This window comes from Coturnix japonica, chromosome 6, assembly GCF_001577835.2.
Source record: "Coturnix japonica isolate 7356 chromosome 6, Coturnix japonica 2.1, whole genome shotgun sequence".
Classification (NCBI taxonomy): domain Eukaryota; kingdom Metazoa; phylum Chordata; class Aves; order Galliformes; family Phasianidae; genus Coturnix; species Coturnix japonica.
Window position 1 is genome coordinate 28,433,652 of NC_029521.1, and position 16,585 is coordinate 28,450,236.

The 16,585-nt window shown below is 41.7% G+C and overlaps 1 long non-coding RNA gene across 1 annotated transcript in view; it reads right to left on the minus strand.

Annotated features, from left to right (window-relative positions):
- Positions 1–587: 587 nt before the first annotated feature.
- The window catches only part of LOC107316273, a 33,151-nt gene continuing 17,153 nt past the window's right edge, over positions 588–16,585 (minus strand). Inside the window, exons 2-3 of the long non-coding RNA XR_001556255.1 lie at positions 2,736–2,907; positions 588–2,302 (exon numbers count right to left, since the gene is read on the minus strand). This is a non-coding gene — a long non-coding RNA (uncharacterized LOC107316273). The remainder of the gene's footprint in view (positions 2,303–2,735; positions 2,908–16,585) is intronic.

The following is a 16,585-nucleotide window of genomic DNA, read 5'->3' on the forward strand; positions in this document are numbered from 1 at the left end:
GGAGAAAGTATTATATCTCCACCACTTTAATAATATTCACCATTGGTTTTTAAGAGCCTGAATCAGAAACCTTTTACAGGAAGAATGAAGCTTCCAGGGGAGGTTAGGAAAACCTGAGAGTTCCACATCTTCTCTCCCATGGCACTTCCTTCATGTCAAGTACCGCTGCCAATGGCACACTTATACAGCCAAGCTGAGAGGAGGCTTAGAAATAATGGGCAGAAAACCTACAGTACTTTGAAACACTTGAGTGACAATCCCAAATGGTGTTCCTGCTGTGAAATAATTTCTAAACATGGTTTTCTTAGATTACCAGACAAGTCACTGTTAGAATATAGGCCTCTAATTGAGGGTTGAATAACAGAAACCACTGCACTACTGTCAACAATACAAATAACAATTTGCCCCATGAGCAAGGCCTTGACATCCCATGCCTGTTGTTCAAGATCTCCTTGATGCCCACCCTCTTCTTTAGTTCCCCATTTCATACTTCAAGCTAGTCGCAACATTAATTACATAAAGCCATCAAAATTCCATAAAAGAAGGAATATTTTAATCTTTCATAAAAGAAGGATGGATCTCAGCAGATGAATGAATGGGAGCTGGAAACAGAACAGAAGGAATCCTCAAGTTAGAAAGTAGAGTCTTTGAATGGTAGTTTCCCTTGTGAGGGGCTGAAAGAAGATCTATTGGTTCGTTCTAAATGAATTCTGGTTGCATCATATTTATGCTATTAATTAATTCCATTTTGTTGACCTATCACTCCTTATCTGAAAGACCACCAGGACTTTTTGGTGGGAAGGGGTTTTGCATACTTTCTGCCAGCTCATCAGAGACTGAACAGCACTTTGAGTGTTGTTTATCAAATGGGCATCAAACCACAACTGCTCAGCTATTGTGGGCATCCTGGGACACTGACATGGGCTTCATTCTCTGTGGGATGCTGGCTTTAAGTCTTTCTGTACTGATCACAATGGATTTTCTCATAAGGCCTTAAGAAGTCACAGAAAGGATAATTTCCAGCTCCTCTGTACTCTGCCGTAGGTGAAATTGCTTCCAGCAGACTACCCAATGGAAGACAAACATTTTAATTATAGCAATTTTATGATGCGTTTTATTCAAAAGACTTTAATTTTCATTTGGTATCAAGAGGATTTACTATTATCTTGATTTTACAAGAAACACACAGCATTTGCAGGACCTCCAGATTTTAATTCTCTGTTGCTCTGTAGTTGAGACTATTCCAGCACAGAACAAATCCAGACGGAAAAGATGCAAAGGAATAGAAGAAACGTGATATTATATTAACAACTTAAATAAATAAATGAATAAATAAATAAATGAAGTTAAGTAAAATAAAAGTAAAAAGCCACTGTAGACATTATTTACTCATTTTCCTTTGGAGCTGTCCGTGGAGCTCTACCACCACACTCATGAATTTGAGGAGAGGACTTGCCAAATCTGAAATGAATTCCAGGCCTGAGATAATGAAAAAGGCTGCAAGGATCATTTACTTGCAAAAAAAATAGTAATAATAATAATAATAACGTCCAAAATGCTTTTTGGAATAATTTGTTTGAAAAAAGCCACAGAGAAGTTGGACCTGCCCTCAGTGAGGTTCAACTGAAGACTATTTATAGAATTTCCAGAAGACTTTGTAAGGGTTGCTGAAAGTTCATTGCGGGGAGTATCTGCCCTTTTCAGCTTCCAGCCTCATTAAAAATCTCAGGCTAATAAAACTGAGGAAATTGTAGGCTTCCTCTCTTCTTCAGCCTGTACTTGTCAAACATGATGTAAATGGCAAACAATGCTGACAGCTCATTGACATTACTAAACCATTACATCTTTATGAAAGTATAATTAGAATATTTATCATTTTCTAAGATATTGCCTATATTTTTTTTAATATATAATAAAATCAAGTCAATGGGTAAGTTGCTGCGAGCTAAACAGCATTAGCATTTGAACCTGGGATGGAAGAGTCAACATCTAAGCGTCAGCATCTTAGAAGATCAATGTCTAAGAGCCGATATACACTAGTAGATATCCTGCTGTTGGATATCTGTTGAAAGTCTGTTTTCAAAAGTCAGAGTGAAAAGAACTGACCTTGAGGTGGACGAAATGTATAAAGAAAACATGAAAGCTGATAAAATTTGTCTCTTGTCCTTGATGTGCATACTTGGTGATTTCACAGTCTCCTGCAGCAATCCACAGGTACTCCATTAATAATTAAGCATTCCTTACTGTACTCTGCGGCCAATTTCAATATATCAGCGTAGTATCATTACTTTTATTCCAGGCCCTGTGAAGAAGAGTGATTTGAACCTTTCGGGATTTGTATCTGTCTTTCTAGAAGACTTCAGAGATGCGTATTTTTTGATACAAGATGGCTTAGTTGTCATTTTCAGTTCTAGTAAGATTTGTGCTTTCAAAGTACATTTTCATTTCTACAACAGAGGCTCATTTGGGCTCTTGAGTTTTGAATACAACCCGCCAGAAACCCTGTGTTTTCATAATACCACTAAAAAAAAACAAAGAACACACATTTTAAACATTTTTCAGCAACCAAGTGTGAAAAGTTGAAGGAATCTGTTAACATATTGATTGCTTTGAGCACTGCTTTAAATTAGCTTTCTGTTCCTCTTCATATGGTTTTCCATTAAATTTAAATAAATTAAAGTTCAGTTATCTGGAAGAGAGGTATGGAGTCCTCCTTGAGCTGCTGGATTAATTACCTCCCATCCTGCTCTGTCAAAAATTCATCAGGATGTCTGCCTTTGGGTATTGCGTGTGCGACTACAACCAACCACTTGTAGCCAAGATTCCCACACCGGTGCCAAGCACTCTTTCAGAAATAGCCCTGTGGTTGGAAATGGCTTTCTCAATGCGTTATGGTGTGAGTCATCCCTGTAAAAAAAAAAAGTTCATCAACTGGAGAGACTCTGCTTTGACACACGCAACAGCTTTCAGTCTGGGGAGATGCAGCAGACATAAACAGGGGGATATGCTGCAGATGGCAGCTTTCATTCTGAAAATAAAATGTGTGGCGTGTGTCTGCCATTGGGTTTTCAGCACACAGAGAGGAAGGAGGACAGTGTGTGGCATCCCTTCCATTCACACAATTAGGAAACAAAAAATTGCATTGCCTTCTGGTGCAGATTTGGGATATATGCAGTGAAGGTATTTTGCAAGGGCTTCAGAAGAGCACCTGGCTTTGGGAGAGCCTGGGATGTTCTCTTTCAAGGCACAACGTGTTACCTGTGTGCTCTGCATCCTTGCAGTCCCTGCCTGCAAGCACAGCAAGGCAAGCAATGTGATTAGGTGAAGAAAGACAGAAACATCCCTCCAGATCTGCTGTTCTTTCAACATTCTTCCTTTTGCAGGCAAGCATAAAACATCTTACAGCTTCTGTCAGTGGTAGAGATGGTTCCTGAAGGCAAAACCCCATTATAGTCACTGCCTCAAAAGTCTTTTCGTCTCCAAAACAACAAAAACAAAACAAAAAATGCAGCTGTGAAAAGCAAGATCAGAAGCAAGAATAATCTAATGGGAGCATGACCTACAAGAAAAACCCTGGTGATGTGCAGGACAAGTTCCAGCTGTAGAGTGCTCAGGGTAAGCCCTGCCTGAACTATGGTAACGGGCTGGGGGCATGCTGGGCACTGGGCTCCACACCAAGGTAAAGTTGAATGAGGCTTATGGGGTGAGCAGCGGGACAGCACAAAACATGGGTTTGTTGAGTCCCCGGTCCTGGGCTGAAAGTATCCACTTTCCTCTGCTTAAAATGTGAGTCTGCATCTTAAAAATCTCTGTCCTCCTGCAAAACCTGCCATACCAGCACCTCCTGGAGACTTACCTCCAGTGGCCCCAAGTGGGTCATTCCTTTTTCTGAACATGCCATTCGTCTGTACCAGAGGCTACACAGTTTTACTATGTAAAAATACATTAAATGACTGAATTATTTGTTTTCAAACAACAGCCTGTGCAATCACACACTGAACAAGAATCCTTGGTGCTCCGTAATTTACTCTGCACACATGGCAGCTCAAAAGGAGCCCTCAGCAGACGGGGGTCAATGAACAAAACACCCCTTTTAGTGGTGTTATTGAAGGGCTATTGTCTATTGTGTCAGGACTCAGTATTTGTTTAAGAGGGAAATTATTCATAGTAATGGGCTTATCCAGTTGATAGCCTCTATTTTTAAAATTCCCAGAGTATGAATTTATTTGAAGAGATAAGACAATTACAGGGGTTTAAAATGAGATTTTATAGGACTATTAAATTTCCCAACAGTGCAATAAAAAATTAATAAAATCAACTGCTGCTATTGTACTAAAAAATAAACATAGTTAGCATTAAGAGCCAGGTTTTCTCCAAGGTTTTGCTGCTGCTGCTGTTTCTGCACATAGGAACAAATGGTTTTTGTTCCCTAAAGCATGGCTGAGTGCTGGATGCACTTGGCTCCCTTCGAAGCCCAGCAGCAATGCTGGCTGTGGGCTATGAGGCAGGAGAAGACACCACAGCCACAGGCAGTGACCAAAATGCCAGTGCTGTCATACATATATGGTGAGTAGGCATTAAGCCATGACCTAATGGCATTCTACTTGGCTAAGGTACAGCATCGCCACTTCTGCCCATCATAGGTTTAAGTGGTAAAGACTATTTGTCCAGCTGGGAAACACAAGGTCTCAGTGTCAAAGAGTCTCTGGGTTCACTCCTGTTTCCTGCTCTCAGACATCATTATTTATAGCTTCTCCTGCATCACACAGCTTTATTTAAAATGGATGAGTGGCTGTGCAGAGGTGGATGCTGGTCTTGCTGTCTACTCCTGAAAATGAATTTTTTCTTTCCTGTAATATAGTGCTAAAGTCTAACTCAGTTGTTCAAAAGCACCTCTAAGGTAGAAGCCTTCTAAATCATGCATTGCAAATTCTCTCTTACATTAGTGGTGAAAAAGTCCTTTCACATTGCCTTACTCAAGCTGCTTTAATCAATAGTTATCAGCCATTTCATTTCCCTTGATAAGTGCTTCTTCCCCTGAAACCTTCCTTCTCTCTGCAACTGAAATGTTTTCAGCCTGCACTTGGATCAGAACTTATTCCCTCCAGTGTAATTTTCATTTTAACCTTTTCTCAATGGCCTAGAAATAATAGATTGCTAAAATTACTTTAATAGATTGGAAATTTAAGCCTTTTAGAGATAACCACCTTGATGATGTTACGACTCAATGATAAGGCAAAGAATAACATATCTTAAAGGTTACTGAAGTAAGACGATTGAAGGTTGCTGGAGCACTGGGTATTGTTACGGCTCTGTAATTAAATAACATAACCCAGTGTTATGCTTCCATATGCTATTCATAATCCTCCGGTCTGAAATTGCCTCCTCTGATGGAATCTCCAAGGGCAACAATCACCAATGGAGATAAACAAATTCTTCCAATATTCCCCCTTGTCTGTCTCATAGATTAAAGCACTCTGGTGTTCCCTCTATAGTTTTTGGAACAGTGGGGGAAGAGCTTCCAGCTGTAATCTTCAGGCTGATGATGTGTCTCTGTCACTTGGCGTTGTGACTGTGAGCCACAGAATCACAGAATCATAGAATATCCCATGTTGGAAAGGACCCGTAAGGATCAACAAGTCCAGCTTCAGAGAGGAACCATGCTGAACTGTTTAAAACGTCTTGCATCTCTGGTGATGACCTGAAAAGCTTTTGGGAACTGCTGGAAGTAATAAGGTTTTCCTTGCTTCTCTGGAACCCTAAAGAATGTTTCCTACAGGATATTTTCAAGACAATTGCTGATTTTAATTCACAACATCCCCTGTAACCATCTCTGGCTCTCTGTGGTTGGATCTCAGCAAGCAAATAGATTTCATTAAAGCAAGTTGTATCTAAACATTCTAATCACACAATTTTATCTTTGCAGTGGTCTGGTCATTATTACGTCCATAATCTATTACAAAAAGGGTGTGAATTTTGGTGTTTGCATCTCCCTACCAATTGTGTATGGGGATAGAGATCAAGAAAGACTCTCTGGGGAGAAAAGATCCACTTCTCCTTAAGTCTAAGATGTTACATTTCAGTATTAACTCTTAACAATCTGAAAAGCTTTGAGGATCATTTCTATATATTTTATAGGGTCTTTTTTTCTGAGCCCTGTACAGAAAGAATCACAGCAAACAAAGCATATGGCCCCAGAATCAGAAGTGACCAAAAGCATTCCCTCCTAATAGCTGTAGGCCTCAGAAATTGCTAACAGCCCATTTTGGAAATGGAATGAGCAGAACGCATGGTGACAAGGGCATCATGCAATCACAACTCGTTGCTCTTATTTTGGCCAGGGCATTCCCCATAAACAACCCCTGGATAAGGATCTGGTAACTTGCCTCTCTAAGGAGGGGCTCAGGTCAGGCTCCCTTAGCTGACATTATTGCAAACGCTTTACTTCTAATGGGCCACTTGTGGTGCACGATACCTTCTAAAAATACTTGGCAATTTCAGCACTTGGGCTGAAACAGCACAGCGCTAAAACATCGGGTCTACACTATGATCATCTCTGTTGTAACCAACAGCTACCAAGACCCAATAACAGACTCCTGTAGTTAACATCTCCATATTTATCTACATACCATTTATTTTTGTCTGGCTTTCCTTAGATGCTAGCTGGGAGATACTTCACTGTGCTGTGTTTTCCTTATATATCAGCCCTGGAATAGTGAAAAATACCTCTTGAGTCAGCCTATGTACTCCTCCCATGTAAATGCTTTAGCACAGATATCCTGTAGGTGGCCTTTTTTGGAGTTTCAACATGATATTTTTTGTCAAACCGTTTCCAAGATTTGTTGTCTCATTCAGCACTTCTCAAAGGTTACTTTCCAACTCAGGAAAAGAGCAGAATGAGGAAAGCACACTTTGTTTTTAACATACTTATTTTCCTTACTTGTTTCTAAGAACCCATGAATTCGAAGTCGCTATTGGTTTTCTCTTCCAAATTTCCTCCCTGTCACAAGATTAACCAGAAGTATTGCACTAATTAACCTCTGGGGAATTGCCAGGGAAGGAAAGACTAATTGCACACAGCTTTTAAAGCAATCACTTACAATCACGCTAGAACTATTGTTTCTATCAGGGTGGGTTCTCACTTTCCAATCACTTTTCCATGCATGTCAAGTGCAGCAAAGGTGCCTCAGCACAGCATCTGTGCTGCACCCAAAAACAAAGCCCTGTGTCTGAGAGCTGGGCTCCCCAGTGCCATGAGGCAGTGCTCCCTTCCATTGCCACGTGAAAGCTGTGCAGCTGCAGAGCTCACCCACGTAGGTGGGGTTGTGGTGGCTCCTCAGTGAATATTTAGGATGATTGAATGATCCTCAAAAAACGAACTGCTGAGCTGTGGGTTGAGCCCAGCAGAGCTATGCTGTGACTGGACATGTGATGCAAATACCACATGGCATTAACTCATCACAGATGTGGTGAAAGGATGGGAACATTTTTTTTGCACCAGTGGTATCTGATGACATCTGCTTGACAAATCCAGCACACTGGCTATCTCAAGTTTGACAACACATACTTTTGCAGCTTGTGATAACAGAGGGCTGTCACTCATAACTGCCTTACATGTTACACTCACATTAAATACTTTACCATAAGTCATAGGAAGCTCATTATTGCTCTGATGCAATCTGCTCCAAAGCTGCCCCAGAAATGTCACTGCTACTACAGTGATTGCCCAGGCACATCCCTGGTCCTCACAACATTGATTTTAACCTTGTTCTCTGAGCACAGAATTTACGAGCGACGCAAGGAGACTCATCAAAAAGTAAATTGTAGTTCAAGGAAGAATCAAATATGTCTTGGGGCAGGATCCACCCACTCTCTGAGTTGATCTTGAAACATCATCCTCATCAAGTCTTGGCACATCATGCAAATCCCTGAGCAATAGTAGCAGGATATCAGTCTGTAAGGCTAAACAAACATTGGCAACCTTTCTCTTTTTCCTTCCAATATGTTTACCTCAGATAATAAAAATAAATGCCTCTCAGCTTGCAGCAAAACAGTGGAGATGTGTGGAAGATAACAGAGCCTCCCACCACACCATTCAGCCGGATGGATGCAGATGGAAGGGTTTCCCCTCTCATCCCTGTTCTCCTATTTCTCCCTCAGTTCCAGGCAATGTGAATCCAGTACAGAGGCTGAGCTTCACGGAGCCATGTGGGCCCAAATGCAGATGTGTGTGCATCATCTGGGCAGTCCAAGACCATCTGAAGTGCATCATCCAGGGAAAGTATCCTTTCAACACCACCTGGGCCTGGCCAGTGGAGATCACAGAGACAAACCATTCAATAGCTATGCTGTCATTTTCCCATAAGCGTGCTTGCTTTCCTCATTGAGAAGAAACACAGCAGCCTGGTTTGCACTGAAGAGGGCTGACAGCAGTGGGGACATTGACCTGGCTTCCCTGAATAAGTCATTCCTGGGAGTTAAATGAATTGTCAGCTGCATGTGAAATACTTCTCCTCTTCTCCTGCTGTGTGTAAAATCTTGCCCTCAGACATCTGTGAATATTAAATCAATGTGTTCTCATTTCTGTGCACACCCCAAGATGCTGATGGAGTCGAGTACTGTGTTGTGCAAATATTTAAGGATGCATTTTTATTACGTGCATTATTCTGTAATTATCAGCTTAGAGTTTAATAATTTGCTTTAACGCCATTAAAATAGAGGGGTGGAATAATAATGGATTCTGTAGTTGCCTGATAGGTGGAAAGGAAACTGCATACGGACTTCAACCTCTTGTAAACCCTTCTCTCGATCCCCTTCAATAGCAATGCAGAGGCTGCTTCTTTTAATGGGACATTCTTTCAGAACAGAAAGCACCAGGCTTCTTTTCGGAAACAGTAACACATTTCTTTTGTCTTTGAAATCGGCTGAGTTTTGTTTCCACACAAGCAGTTGGGTAAACATGGCTTAAAATTAGCCAGAAATGAGCATACCTTTTTGATCAGAAATAGTTTTGCATGGGCAGAGAAAGGCAGCGGCCTCAAGTCTGCTCTTAGTTAGACTGAAGTCTTGTATGCATCAGTATTTCATAGCATCAAATGAGCCTTTGAGATGGAAGGGATCTCTAAAGACCCCCATTCCATCCCCTGCAATACACAGGGACACCCACAGCTCCGTCAGTGCTCAGAGCCCATCCCCGGACCTCAGGTGTCTGCAGGGATGGGCACCGCCACGTCTCTGAGCAGCCCATGCAGTGCTTCACTACACTTATAAGGAAAAAGCATTATATCTATATTTATATTAATATTATATCTATATCTAAGCATTATATCCTTATATCTAGTCCAGATCTCCCCTCTCTTAGTTTGAAACCATGTACTTAAAATGCAATGCTTTGTACCCACAAGCCTTTGTCTAGCCTTTGTCTGAAGCCTGGAGTTGCGCTTGAATTCAGATAGCTTCCTGTTTCCCTTCATGCATCAGATGCACTGATTTTTATGCCAAGTTTTATATCTCAGAGCTACAGATTTTCTCCTGATATTTATTCCTGCGAGTTCCTTTGGGCCGGAATTAGCTGCTGATACACAGAATATGGAACTGATACTCATCTTCATAAGCCCAATCCCCAAACCTTGTGGCATTTGTTTTAAAGCACTACAAAACTATTGGTGGAACCATGTTATTATTTGGGCAAGACTGCATTGTGAACAGCACTTATAATTCATTTGTGAATGGAGCAGCATCTGCTGATGCAGATTTACCAGCAGTGTTAGTAAATAATATGAAGGACTAGGCTAGGAACAGCTGATGATTGATGTTGGGACCAAGAGAAGATCTGGACGGCTCCCAGCACCGGCATGGGTGAGAGACTGGTGATGAAGGAGCAAGGCTTATGTGCTAATACCATCCTCATTCCATCTGGGGATTTTTATAGAATCTTATCTTTCAACTGAGATGGAAAGCTTTCCTCTTCCAATAAATTCCTGTCAGCAAAGGGAAGCTGGAAGCTCTTCTATTCTGTCTGATATTAATACCTTTAATTTATCACTTGTGGACTGACTGGCATCTAATTCACATTGCAGCTTCTGTAAGATTTACACAAAACTTAAACATCTATAGGTTGCTGCATGCTGCCTTTATAGAGAACGGACTCTAAGCCATGCTTAAAACATTTCTTTTTCAGATGTATAAAAATTAACACAAACCATGACTCTTTGTTACTGTGATAGACAACAGGCACAAGCTGTCCCTGTGCCTGGGCAAGACTGTGTCCTCAGCAAATTACAAGCATGCTGCTCTAAAACTCTGTGAAACATTAATTATATAAAACTGATGCCTCGTCCATAAAAGCTGCCTCAGAGGAAAACACAGCAGACAGTTATTTTGCTTGTCCAGTGAGCTAGAACCGTTTGTCATTACCAGATGTGCATCGCAGATATTACAGCATGGCTTAGAAATTAACTTGCATTAGGTGAGTTGCGTGAACTGATCTGGCTCAGGCTCACACCGCCTTTGCCAGCGTGATGGTGAGAACCTGCACCAGCAGCTGTCTGACCCAGCTCCTCTTATAGGCACTAAACCAAAACCCAAACACAAGGAAAAAGGCAATTAAAGAAGTCACAGCACTTCAGTTCATACTCTTCTCAGCACCTTCTGCGCTGAACAGTGTTGGCCTCCCAGCACTGGGTTCCCTTGTCTGAACCTCCAAACTTGCCTTTGCAGGTGACTCAAAGGGCTGAAACTCTCTTCCAAAGGCTGATGACTTTCCAAGCTTCTTTTATTGAACCCTTACAGAATTCTGCCCCTTACAAGTGAGAACATTTAACTCAGTTTTCTTGGGATCTGTAACCCCAGGTAAGAAAATAAACAAAGACAATGAAACACTCTGTGAAATGCGTGCGAATAATGTAGTTCTGAAGCAAATCCACCTCCCCAGCCCTCCCTGCTGGCTTTGGTATAACCTTATGTGCATACGGATGGCTTCACACAGGAGCTACATCCCTTTATTGATGTGTGTGACTGCTCCTCCATGCAGCTTCAAACAGAATCCTCACTTTTCCCTGCCATAACTCAAAGCACCCTGAAAAGTAGAAGGCCTGTATCTTACAAGTCAAGAAAACAAGATGCTTAGAGCTCATGGTGAGATTGAATCAATAACAGAAGTAGAAATAAAACATCATTCTTCTATCCCAGTCACACTGACCAGCGTCCCAGTGAGCCTACCCAAAAGTTCCACTTTCCCTATACTTAAATATTTTCTAGATCTTGTTAGAAAATTCTGCTGAACTGGAAGACAGAAAATCTCCTATGTGGCAAAAATGAATGACTTCCAAATAGAGAATTCCAAGAGCATAACTCCTACGAAGTACATTACGGTGTCATTACCCTTAATTAAGCACACTCCCCAAACAGGGATGTGTTTTAGCTGGGTTCATATACACCCCAGAAATTAGTGTTGGAAACATTGAAATTCTGTGATGCTGGTACCACAGGGACCTAGTGAATCCAAGCCCCATGTGTTGCTGTGCTTTATGGCTTCCTTCCCCAGCTCACCCTGCACATGGCTCAAGGACTGTGTCCAAGCTCATTCAGAAGGGGTAAATCAAGACTGCCATTACAAACCATAGAAGTAATGTCAATTCACATGAGCTACAGACCTTCATTTCTCCATAGGAAAAGCCAGTCCCCTGCATGAGGCAGCTCCATCCTGCAACATCATCCTTTAATCTCAGCCCCTGACACGTGGTGTGGGCATCAGCACACGTTTAACAGAGAAACCCTCTAAGACCCCTTGCAGTGGTCCCGTGTGCTCCGTATACACGCACACTGGTTTGGCAGTGACTACAGATTGGTTTCCAAGGTTTCTGGAGGAAGGGGGGCACGAGCTCCACACTTCAGAGCTCATCAGAAATACTTGAACTTTCCCACAAGAGGCTTCAAAACCTTCTCCTTTACATTCATTAGCTGCTCTTCTGCAGAGGCAATTAGCTGACTACTAATTGAATTAAAAAATTAAGGTGATTTCAGGTTATTCGTGGAAAGAAACAAAGCAGAAATGGCAAGTTATTTGAGAGGTATGTCAAATAAAGTGTTTTCTTTTTGCCTCAGTCTCCACAATGACTGGGAACAAGGAGCTTGCATGTTAAATTGACTATAACTTTTTCTTCCTGTGGAAAATAGGGTATTTAATGCAATGCTCATTTTTTCTCTGAAAATCGTCTTTGGGATGTAGAAATGAATGTTAATATATTCAAGTCCATTACTGGGAATGGTAATGAAGAAGTTGTAGCCAATGGTTAAGCTTAAATTAAGCACGCTTCAACAAACAAACACAACTCTTTTAGAATCCCCATTCAACATTTGTCACAGACTAAAAGTCCTCATAAAGTGTCTTCCCTGAGAAGTAATACATTGTGAAAACATGACGGCATCTACTCAGACCTTCCGTAATGAAAAGCTATTTCTCAGGAAGGAAAGCTGCTCTTTATAAGAAACCTCAATAAATAAAATTATGCAACTGATTTCTTGAGACTTAAACAAACTGTTGCAAATACTCAACGGGACGGTGCATAAGGGCTCCATTCCCACATCTACACTGGACACAATACATTGCTTGAGCACTGAAAACACACATGTAATCTTCCCTCTTTTCATCTCACTTATTTAAGTAAAGCTTCTGTGAACTCTCGATAGAGACAGAAAAAAACTGACTCGCGTTTCACGTGTGACTGGAGTCACACTTAATTGCAGGGCACATGCCCAGATTTCAGTGAGTTTTCAATACTTGACTCCACAGGAGCTTCCAAGCCCCGGGCTGCTGTTTGTATCCCATGTTGTGCTTCAAAAAGCTCAGGAAGCACCATATCATGATGATCATTATTTACTTTGTGCTGAATTTTGCTTAGAGCAGTGAAAGCTTTCTTGTGGATTTAGCAGCTCTACACCCTCATCTTCATAAGAGCCCACTGAGTGGGCCAGATTCATGGTATGCTCTGGCCACTGATGCGAAGTAATACACACTCCTAACATCTCAAAACTAAGCCAAGTTTGGGGCTGCTTTGCATCACTATCACAGTACATAGTGCTGGAAAGCACCAATGACTTTAACCCCAAGCTGTAGAGGAAATCTCAGTTACTTCCCATGTGATCCTGGGAGATCAGATGTTGCTGTAAGAATAGAAGAGCTCAGCTCATTGGGTGTCACTGAATCATAGAATCAGATCATAGAACAGCCTGGGTTGCAAAGGCCCACAGTGCTCATCCAGTTCCAACCCCCTGCTGTGTGCAGGGTCACCAACCAGCAGCCCAGGCTGCCCAGAGCCACATCCAGCCTGGCTTTGAATGCCTGCAGGGATGGGGCATCCACAGCCTCCTTGGGCAACCTGTTCCAGTGCGTCACCACCCTCTGGGTGAAAAACTTCCTCCTCATATCCAACCTAAACCTCCCCCATCTCAGTTTAAAACCATTCCCCCTTGTCCTATCAGTAGGGTGTCTTCGCCCTGCTCCACACAACACAGCCCGTATTTCAGAGGAGTCATTTACTAGCTTCATTGGAGCAATTTATTAGCTCAGTTGAAGAAAATATACCCTATGGGACAGTGATGGATTGGAATGGTAAAACAATATGAAACTCTTGTTAAAACTTTGGCTTGCAACATGATTTTTCATGTATATTTTATACCCCTACACACATCTTGGAGGGTTAATTATTTACCTAACAAAAATCAAAGAGGACCTTCCAATGCCTGAGGCAACTTGCAACAAGTTTGGCAAAACTCATTTGCATTACTTAAGGACGATGGTTTTTACCTGAAACTAAAACACTTTCATTTCTCTCCCAAACTCTTAACTATCCAGGTATTCACAGAGTCAGACTAGAAAATTATCTCTGAATATAAGGGTTGGAAAATCCATCAGTTAAAGTGGTATAAAGGAAATATTTTATAAGTGTACTGTAGACCACAGTATATTCACAGACAGGATACTCATTGCTGTTTCCTCAAACAGTAACTCCTTACATTACATTAAGATTAATCTTAAATCTTAACCTAATCCAAATTAGCTGTAAGTAGAATATGAAGTACACAAACTGCTGATTTACATCAGTTTATATACTGTCATATTTGCTGAAAAATGAACCAAAGGAACTACTGTATTGATTTCTTGCCTAGTCCAGAAAGAGCAAAGGACAGAAATTCAGATTTACAAAGTGTGCTCAGCTATAAATATATCTGATGTCTACTTAGGTCCTGTAAAAGCCATAATGCTACAACAAGGCTTTTAAATTGATGCCAGCTACAGCGTAACTTACAGCACAACCAGGCAGCAGCCTCCAAATTAGCTTTGTATTTCCCACACCAACCTCTAAACAAAAGGTGATGGGATTTGTAAGCATTTCTTTTGAAACATCCTTTAAAAAAACAACAAAAAAGAGAAGCTTAGAAGGGAAAAAACAGCTCCTTACTTCACCTCATGAGCAGAAATGTTGCTGAATTTACTGTCTTGTTTTCTCCCTCTGAAATAAAAAGAATGACTATACCATGGGCGGAACACTGACAGCAAACTGAACTTGTTGAATCAATTGGTGCACCAAGATGCTTCAGGTACCTTTGCCAGCATCCGGACATAAATCAGGTTTATTTTCCCCCAAAGCCAAGTAGGAGGAGACATTTCAATCATGCCCACAACAGCCACGTAACCTATTTGTGGCTGAGCTGTTATCCTTGGTAGGAACTTGCTGAACAATTTGAACAATGCATGAAACAAGCAGGGACCTGACCACAGACAGGGCTGGGCTCTCTTAGGAGAGCTAGAAGAGCTGAGTGGCAGGAAACATCATCATTGCAAGCCAGGGGTTGGATGCAACCCCTCCTCCAGTCAGGGTTGTGCTCATCCTTCAGTGGATTCACCATATGCAAAGCAGACAGGGCAACTCTCAATGTTAAAATGCAGATTTGCTCCTTCTCATATATGTGATCATGCAACCAACTGCAATAAAAACACACTTTGTGAGATTATTATAATTCATGGCTTCTGCTTCAAGAGAGCACAAGGGATGAAACACGCATGTGGCTGAAATTTGGAATGTAAGAATCAGTGAAGCAGGAAAACAATAAAAAGTTGTTCTGGATGAGAAGTGATAAAGGAAGGAAAGATCTTTCTCCATCAACCATGGCAAGGCTGCAAGGAGGCCCATGGGGACAGCTGTGGTCATTCAGCAAAAGGGAGGAAAGAAAGCAGGGAGGCTGGCCCTGGTCCCAGCCCTGCTGCGGTTCCCACCAGCGGGGCTGTAGGCTGCTGGGTCAGGAGCAGAGCTCCTCATCTGCCTGCAGAAAGACATCAGCGTGGTGTCTGAGCTGTTGTAGGAGCTGCGTGGATCCTGGTGCCTCCAGCATCGCTCCCTCAATTCCACTTGGTGCTGCAAGGCTGGAAATAGAGGCCATGCCACAGCATGGCAAAGAGGGGAACATACTTCAGGAGAAGAGCAACCTTTCAGGTTCAAAACATACACTTGAAATGGTTTATAAATCCTAAAGTGCAGATCAGGAGAATGGAAGAGAGGAGGGGAAAGACATGAGAACTGCAGAGCGCTCAGCACACAAATAGCCCTATTAAACACTTCATTTCTTTTCTGGACTTCTTCCCAATGACTTTAAAATCTCCCTAGGTTTATAGGGGAAAGAAAAAAGTTTATATCCTTTATATTCTGCCCTTCGTAAGACAGGCTCACGTGGAGCCATGGAGCTGTGGATCTTCTGTCTTTGTATCTGTGGCCCCACAACAGCCTGCAAAGGACAGGAAAAACCCCACTCAAAAATCATCCTAAGGGCAGCAGTGGAGTGAGGATTGCAGTAGATTTCAAAGTTTAAGCAAAATGGAAGAGTAAGCGATCTTTTCTCAATCAGAGAGGGGAAAAAAATGCTTACCCAGCACGTTTTCCAGGCTTTAACAACTCTAATAGGTGTACAGTATATAAAGAATATATGCAAATTTTCTCCCATTAAAACAACCTCTTCTGTTAAAGATTCACTACTTGACAGCCTAAAATTCAGTACCTGATTTTCATATCCCTGCACAGATTTGTGCTTTCATTATCTCACTGCTTGCCAAGTATGAACTAACTTCTATTTGTCTCTTGTACTCAAATACACCTCATGTGCTCCTGTGCTATAAAATACAGTTGCTCCCATGTAGAAGTAGATGCTATTGTCAGTATTACAAGAAACACATAAAGCAGAGCAGGAAAGGAGCACAGTGACAGGGATGTACATTGACAACTGGATGAAGTGAAAGCACAACTTCTGCACGAGAAGCTCTGCTGGAAAGATTCATTGCTATTGCAAATCTGGGTTCATTCTGAGACAGCTAATAGCTTCAGCAAAGCCAGGTTTTCATGGGTGTTCTGGTAAAGCCTTTTAAACTTGGTTTCCCTGACCTGGAAGGGAATTGGCAACAAGCAGAATTGGGAGCCAGCACCCAAACTACATTTGTGTGTAATCATTTGATGTGGTGCAAGGCTGTGAGAACCTTTAAAGGCTCACACTACCCTAAACATGGGGTTTGTTTATGGGGTAGACACTTAAACAC